Here is an 8,848-nt window from a genome sequence, read left to right as displayed (position 1 = left end):
CCAACTGGTGATGCCTCCTACTTTTTGTCTTTACAGACAGATGGGCAGCCGGGATATGTGTACTCTCATGGGCAGATCATTGGCTAGAAAATTCATCCAAGCCACTCAGGACTTTTGTGACCTTGAGAATATTGCTTAACCTTTCTGAGCTTTAGATTCTGTATGTATAAAGTGGAAATGATAGTAAAATAACATTTTCTGTGTATCGTTTTTGTAAGGGTTGATGAACAGTGAGACAAATATACTATGGAATATAACGCTATCATTAGTAATACTATTATTGCCATTACTGTTATTAATTGATATATTTTGAGCTAACAATTGGAGGACCTTATATGTATAAAATAAGCGCATGCAAAGCTACGTGTATGGTTTTGTGAAGCATCACAACATCATTCTTTTAAAATCCAAGCTGTATACCTTAACATGTTATCGCATATTGCCTCATTTTCTATTTTACTTAGTTTTGTTGATTCTTTCCATCTAAATGATCATTTCTAGGCAGGCACTATGTCTTATGGTGCATAAATAGTAGGGGTTTTAAGATGATATGTAAGGTACTTACAAAAGCTATAAAAAGTGTGAACTGGAGATCAGAAATACTCATTTTCAACCAATTTACAAGACAGTAAAGTTCTTGAGAGCAATGCCGAACAAATAATACAGGAAAAGCTGGATGCATAGAAATTAGAAATTAAGAAATCAAATCCAATCAAGCTTTTAAAAATTCCAGATCTTTTTCCTTTATTTTCTCATTTCTTTCATTTTTTAAGTTTATTTTATTGCCTTTTCTCCCTTATCTTTACAAAACTGATGCAGCCTTAGGCTCACTGCACATAAAAACAAAAGGATAAGCATAATGAATAATAATTATTCTATACACTTTAATAACTTGATAGATAGCCTTCCAGATAATTGTTAATTCATTTTTTAAAACGATCAAACCACACCTATTCTTTCAAAAATTATCAGAGGCTATACAACCAATTCCATCCTGTGGACATTTAGGTTGTTTACATTTAGGTTGTTTCCAATTAACTCTCTTATTGGATATCCAGATTGTTTCCATGTGGTCCCTTTTGTTGGCTATTAGATTTTTTTTCCAACTCATTACTATTGTATTCTCTTGTATTACTTATTGCTGCTGTAACATATCACTACAAATTTAGTAGCTTAACACAACACAAACTTACTCTCTTACAGTTCTGGAGATCAGAAATCTGAATCAGTTTCATTGGGCTAAAGTCAAGATGCCAGCAGACCTGGTTCCTCCTGGAGGCTGTGAGTGGACAATTCATTTCCTTGCCTTTTCCAGCTTCTAGAGGCTGCCAGCGTTCTAATCTCTGCTTTTGTCACATTGCTTTCTCTTTGGTATGGTATCTCCCCCTATTTTTCTCTTATGAGGACACTTGTGATTACATCCTTGGGCCCACCTGGATAATGCAGGCTACTCTCCCCATCTCGAGATCCTTAATCACATCTGCAGAGTCCCTTTTATGATATAATGTAACATATTCCTAGGTTTGGGGAATTAAAATATGCACATCTTGAGAGGCCATTATTCAGCCAACCAAAGACAAACATTATAAACAAGGTGAGCAGGTAAAATAGTCTGGGGAAAATTATAGGAAAAATCACCCTGAAAATTTTATGAAAAGTGATTAACAATGTTTAAAGACATAAAAATTTTAAAGACATGCAAAATTTCTAATACTGCCTAAAATAGGGATCAGTGGTGTCCATTTTAACCGAGACATTTCAACCAGTTTGAGGTCTTGACCAGCCTGTTTCCCACAAATTCCCCAAAGTCCATCATGTGAAGACAAAATAAGGTAGAGTGTGGGGGGTTGTGCATCTCACATATGAGTCTCAGAGGAAGTGAAAACTAAGCAGAGATATGAAGGGAAAGAAGCGGATCAGGTGATGTGGCCTCAGGAAGAAAGGTCCTGACATGGGGAATGTGGTGCATATGTGAGTGAGAAAAGACCTGGAGATGGGAGAGGGTCCTGTGTTTCAGGAATTGATGGCAGGATTATGTGGCTAGTAGTATATTTTGAGTTGGCAGTGGGAGGGGGATGCTGTAAAAGAGGAAGCTGGTTAGTTAACTAGGAGCTGGATCAAGATGGGCCTGTTGTGTATGGATTTTATCTTAAGGCAACTGCAGAGCCCTTGAAAATGACCTGGATCTTCTAATACACGAACTTGATATTGCTAATATGGCAACACTCCCCACACTGACCCATATTAGCCTCGCTCTCTTTTTAAGTTAGCTCTATGCCCAGCGTGGGGCCTGAACTCATGATCTTGAGATCAAGAGTTATATACTCTACCAACTGAGCCAGCCAGGCACCCTTCCACATTGATCTATCGACTTAACACAATCCCTATCAAGATTCCTCTTTTTTTTTTTCCTAAAAATTAAAGAGCTGATGATTCTAAAATGAAATGGAAAGGGCTCAGAATTGTTAAAACAATCTTGAAAAAGAACAAAAAGTTTGGAGGACTTAAAGTTCCTGATTTTAGAACTTATGTCAAAACCAGAGTAATGAAATCGCACAACAGTGGCATCAGGATAGCTAGACATAGAGACCAATGGAATAAAAGTCCTTGCATTCACAGTCAATTGAGTTTTGACAAGGGAGCCAAGATAATTCAATGGGGAAGTAAATAACCTAATGGTGTTGGGATAGTTGGTTATTTAAAATTTAAACAATGACAGCATGAACTTAGGCCTGTCTATATATCATACATAAAAGTCAACCCAAAATGTGTCGTAAACCTAAATTTAAGAGTTAAAATTTGAAAATATCTAGAAGAAAATGTATAGTTTTCTTTGAGTCATTAGCTATTAGGGACACACAAATCAAAACCACAATGAGATACCACTTCATATCCACGTTACAACACCCACTAGTGGCTATGATAAAAGAAGGCTAATAGTAACAAGTAGTGGCAAAGATGTGATGTTGGGACTGTCATACATTGCTGCGGGCATGGTTCAGGCACTTTAGAAAAGAGTGTGGCACTTTCTCAAAATGTTAAACATACAGTTTAACCATAAGACTCAGAAATTCCACTTAGGTATCTACCCAAGAGAATTAAAAACGTATGTCCACACAAAGCCTAGTACAGCAATGTTTCCAGCAGCATTGTCCATAGCAGCCAAAGAGTGGAAAGACCCCAAATGTCTATCAATTGATGAATGGATAAATAAGATGTGGTGTATCGATACAATGGAATGTTATGAGAAATAAAAAGGAAATAATAAAAAGAGTAAGTACTGATACGTGCTAAAAATGGAGGAACCTTGAAAACATGCTATATGAAAGAACCCAGTAAGAATGATCACATAGTGCATGATTCCATTTATATAAATATCCAGAGCAGGGAAACCTTTAGCAGTAGAAACATAGATCAGTGATTGGTTATATTAGGTTTGAGAGTAGAGGTTGGGCAAAGTGGGGAATGATTGCTAATGGTTATGGGCTTCTTTTTGGGGTGATGAAAATGGTCTAAAATTAGACTGTGGTGATGGTTGCACAAGTCTGTAAATATGCTAAAAACTTGAACTGCACACTCTAAGTAGGTGAATTTTATGGTATGTAAATTATATCTAAATAAAGATATATATGCTTTTTAAGAACATACTGGGGATTGACATAGTCAATTTCCATCAGTGTGGGAATGGATTAGAAGGAGGACAGGATTGGAGGCAGGCAGGCATGTTAAAATTTTCAGGTGCGAGTTACAGCTGGCCATGCTGTTTTAATTTCACATTTTATTAAAAATAGATGCTTATTCTCTAGAAGACTGTGATTATAACAGTTTCCCAGCTCTAGTCAATTGCTTATCGTCATCACATAATCTTTGTTATAGCCACAGCACACCGTAGCTATGTCACATTTGATGCATCCAAGGAGAAAGGATGCTTTAGGTTTTATATGGTAGGAGTTTGCTGCTTAGCGAGTCAGCTGATTTCGAGGCAGGGGATTAATCAGGCTGTCAAATTGTTTCCCTGGAAATGGATGCAGCAGAAGAGATAGTAACCTGTGGCTTTCTCAATTCAGCAAGGCAGCTGTTTAAAATTTTTTATGCCTGCAGTGTCTGAGTGTCTCTCTCCTTGACTATAATTGAGGGCTTTCTCTATTTAGATGTACAGGAGGCTCTCTGTAACAAGTACTTAGTATTGGCATATTTAAAAAAAATCCCGAAGCCTGCTTTTTATGTACCTCAAGGCCACTCATCGATAACTAGCACTTCACATAATAATACACTTATGAAAACTAATTTATTTTTAGTCTTCCTTTCTTCTCATGATAAAAATACAGGCAAACCATAATTTCCTAATGTCACAAAATTCAATACAAGTAGTAATTTTTTAACTGTATTTTTTACATTAAAAAACACTAGTATATATTTCACAAAGCAAAAACAGCAATTTAAACAAATAGTGTTCATTTCTTGACTGTTCAGAAGGACAACTCTGGATGAGATATAAGAAAATGAAGTAGGATTCATTCATCATGAATATCCATTCATCTGAAAGTATGGCATGGATATTACCTAGGATTCTAAATGATTATAAAGCTAAGGGAAAGGCAGAGAGGAATATAAAAGCCAAATATTATCTGACAAACTGTATCTGACCAAGTGCCTGTAATCCAGCTGTGAGTTCACTGATTGTTATAATGCTTGGGCTTTTCAGAGGCACGCAGAAGTGTCATCTGCAGTTGGTTTGGAATTTGAGCTTTTCCTGTAAATCTCATAACAGCCTTTAAATACTCTTTTAGCCTTTTTAATAAGATGGTTCTCATAAACTTTAGAGGCTCAGGTGTTTTCCTTTGCTTGAAGCCAGAGACAAGTCTGGACAGAATGTGTTATTATTCCTGGAAGGGAGCCTGACCTTCACCAGTGCCCTTGGAGAACAGCTAGAATCAAACAAGTCCAGGGGTGGGTGGTAAAAACATACAGACTTAGATTTAGGAGTCTGGGTGTGGACACATGACCATTTGCACAAACATTCATCTGGTGTCTTTTGCTTTGATGGAGAGTTCTTGAAATCAGAGTCCTATGGAAATGGTACTTAGGTTTAAAGTATTATTGAAGTATTATTAATCTCATCTTGACAGTTAACAAAACAACTTGCTACTTCTTGCTCTGGCAGCATATTGTTAAGCTCTCATTGAATATGAGCCTTGGAAAGACTCACCCAGAACTAGAACATCACTGACTCCTTACAACTCATGGACTCTGAAAAACGCCATTGAGTCTAAAGCCCCCCTGTTTTCGGATGAGGCTGGTAGTCCAAAGAGATGAAGGGAGGGCTGGATAGTGAAGAAGCTGGACCTAGGACCCACCCTTTTGGACTTGGTCTGTGTCCTCTCTACCACAAGGGCTTTGCTATCTGCATGTCATCATGTACTAGCTGTGAGAACTCACGTTTCTCCATTTGTAAAATGAACAAAAGAAAACCAGTCAAGTAGGATGTTATAAGGAAAAAATGAGGTGTTGAGCATCCATCACTGCATTTAATAAAAAGCCTCTGTGCCAGAGCACTGATGTTGTTTTCCTAGTCTTTGCCTCATCTTTGATGAATTCTACTGCATTTGGAGAATGTAGTCATTGTGGCCCTGGTAAAATATACTATCACCCTGGGAATTATAAAAACATTGGAGACCAGATGCTGCTGCACAAATCAGAAGCCTCATCAACATTAAATCTTGTTCCTGACCTAGAGGAAGAATAATGTATGTGGAAACAATCTGCAAAATGTAACTTGCTATAAAAATGCTAGTTTTTGTTATCAATGTAAATTAATCTATTTTAGTGATTTTTTTTTTGTTTTTTTTTTTTTTTTTTTAGCGGTCCCTAGCACAGCTTTTGCCCAGAGGATTAAGACAAATCAGCTTTGGTGATAAACATATCTTTGTGCAAGGGGTAGCCCTTGGCAACAAGAGGGGTAATTGCTTAGAAACAGCTGCCTTCTATCTGGTAAGAGAGAGAAAGAGCAAAAAGGAGTGAGGAATACTTCCAAATAGTTCCCAGAAAGGCCATGGACTAAACCTTTACGGCTCAAGAGGGGTATTCTCAGACTATTGGTGAGGAGTGGTCTGTCACCCAGGGGGCCAATTTGGACGAAGCCAGACTCTGAAGCCTATCAGGGAAGAGAGTCCTCTGGAAATGTGTCTTTTTCCTTAAGTCCTTTCAGTATCCTTTTGAAAGAGGGTAGAACCCGTGGATCATCCACATTTTAGAAAGCTGAGACTAGTCAGACATTCAGCAGATGTCACTCAAAGGCCAGGGGTATGCTCACTTGTGAGGCTGTGGGGAGACTGAGGCATGGGAAGTAATAATAGGAGAAACTCTCTTTTGGGATTCCTTGGGTAGGGTAGAGATTACACTTAACCAACAAATATGTGCTGAAAATCCTTCAGTGGGTTGAGGTGAAGGAAATGACTTCTGTGTGGAAGTTGGTGGGACCCACGTGACTGATAATGCTAATGATACGAGGGTGGGGTGGGTGGGTGTGTGTGGCAGGGATGGTATTAGAGTTGAATGTGCCTGTGTGGAGGAGTTATAAAAAAGATGTGGGAGGGGCGTTTGGGTGGTTCAGTCGGTTAAGCGTCTGACTTCGTCTCAGGTCATGATCTCACAATTCGTGGGTTTGAGCCCCACGTCGGGCTCCATGCTGACAGCTCAGATCCTGGAGCCTGCTTGGGATTCTGTGTCTCCCTCTCTCTGCCCCTCCTGTGACTGTGCTTTGTCTCTTTCTCTCTAAAACAAACAAACATAAAAAAATCTTTTAAAAAGATGTGGGGTTTTTTCGGTATTATTTCTTTGTTTATAAAAGAAATATAAGAGTATTGTTGGACATATGGGAAAATATAGAAAAATATAAAGAAGAAAATTGAAATCACCCACAATCTGCCACCAAAAAGTAATTAAAAGTTCTATATGGATGTCGATATGGACTGGAAATGCACACGAAAATATGACAACTATTGGTTTGTTAAAATAATGAGGAAAGGGATTTTTGTCCTTTTTCCTTTTTTTGATTTCAGTTTGCAGTGTTTTTTTTTTTTTCCTAGTGTTTTTAATGGGAATATATGGGTGAAAAAGAACTATAATATATTGGTAAATTTTACAAATTTAGAACGTGGGCTCCTGGGTGGCTCAGTCGGTTAAACGTCCGACTTTGGGTCAGATCATGATCTCGCAGTTTGTGGGTTCAAGCCCCACATCAGGCTCTGTGCTGACAGCTCAGAGCCTGGAGCCTGCTTCAGATTCTATGTTTCCCTCTCTCTCTGTACTTTCCCAGCTTGCACTCTGTCTCTCTCTCTCTCAGAAACAAATAAATATTTAAAAAATTATATTTAGGACGTAACTGTATATTTCTGTATAGAACTGTATACTCTATACTGTATAGAACTGCTTTGTTCTCTGTTATCTTCACTTTTAGCATATTGTGAGCTTTTGCCTTGTGAGTAAATATTTTTTTAAAATATGATTTAAATAGCTCCTTTGTATTTCATTATGCAAATATAGATTATAATTGATCTTAGAAATTCTCTATTGTATATATATAGTTTCATCTTTTATAAATAAAACTTTACTTAGTCTCCTTATACACAATGTTCGTGTGGATCTCTACTACTTCCCTGAGATAACTGTTTCAACGTAAAATCACATTATCAAAGGGAATACACATTTTTTATGCTCCTGATACATTTTATTGGGTTTTTCTCTGAAAATATTCTATGAATTTACACTCCAAAAGGAGATGTTTGAGAAGCATCAAAGGTGGAGGCTGGGGATCTTATGATGAGTTGACCTGAAGAAAGAAGAAATTGGGAGACATCTCTCAGAGGGGCCTAGCAAGAAAGTAGGAGAGGAGTTTCTCATGAAAGAACCCTGGTATACTCAGGCATTTGTGTCTGAACCAGTGACAGAGTCAGCAAAGTGCACTGAGGGCCTTACTTCAGCTTTAAGAGGGGGTTCAAGAAAATGATGTATGTGAAAAATGACCTCTTCCTTGAACTCTTGTGGGCTTTACAAAATTGTTCTAGGGTAGCTTACCACGAGTCACTGAGCAGGACCCGAGGCCCAGAAGTTAGGCGACTCTCCCACATCACACTAATACAAGTGGCAGAATGCAGATTCAAAACAATGCCTTCCAAACCCACCATGGTTTTCCACTTGGCTTTTTCTACACCTCTAAGTAAAGAGGTTGGCCTGATGTCACCTTTTTTCTTTCTTTTTTTAACGTTTATTCATTTTTGAGACAGAGAGAGACAGAGCACGAATGGGGGAAGGTCAGAGAGAGAGGGAGACACAGAATCCGAAACAGGCTCCAGGCTCCAAGCTGTCAGCACAGAGCCCGACGCAGGGCTCGAACTCACAGACCGAGAGATCATGACCTGAGCCGAAGTCGGAAGCCCAACCGACTGAGCCACCCAGGCGCCCCATGATGTCACCTTTTTAAAAATACTTGGTGATGAAGCAGAATGCCCTTCCTCACCTTTGGGGCAAGAGCTGCTCCCACAAGGGTGGCTGAAGTGAGAGTGAATGAGGCTGACACATGACAAACAAGAAAGGGACAATTTTTACAAAATGAAATCACTCTTTCAAACTCAAAACCCACTATTTTGTCATGATATATTATTGCTAAGCATAGAAGAGATTTTTATGAGGCTCATTTCAAAGGGATTACTCAGTGTCTAGTCCAGATTGATAAATTGCAGGTGAGTATAAGGCCCGGTGATTGATTGAGGCCTGACGATTATGTAGCAAGTAGTGGTAAGCCAAGCCCACTGGGACATAGCATGCACACACTCACTGAAACACTCTA

The sequence above is a fragment of the Prionailurus bengalensis genome, chromosome C2 (assembly GCF_016509475.1).
Source record: "Prionailurus bengalensis isolate Pbe53 chromosome C2, Fcat_Pben_1.1_paternal_pri, whole genome shotgun sequence".
Classification (NCBI taxonomy): Eukaryota; Metazoa; Chordata; class Mammalia; order Carnivora; family Felidae; genus Prionailurus; species Prionailurus bengalensis.
Note: the sequence above shows the minus strand (reverse complement) of the source record.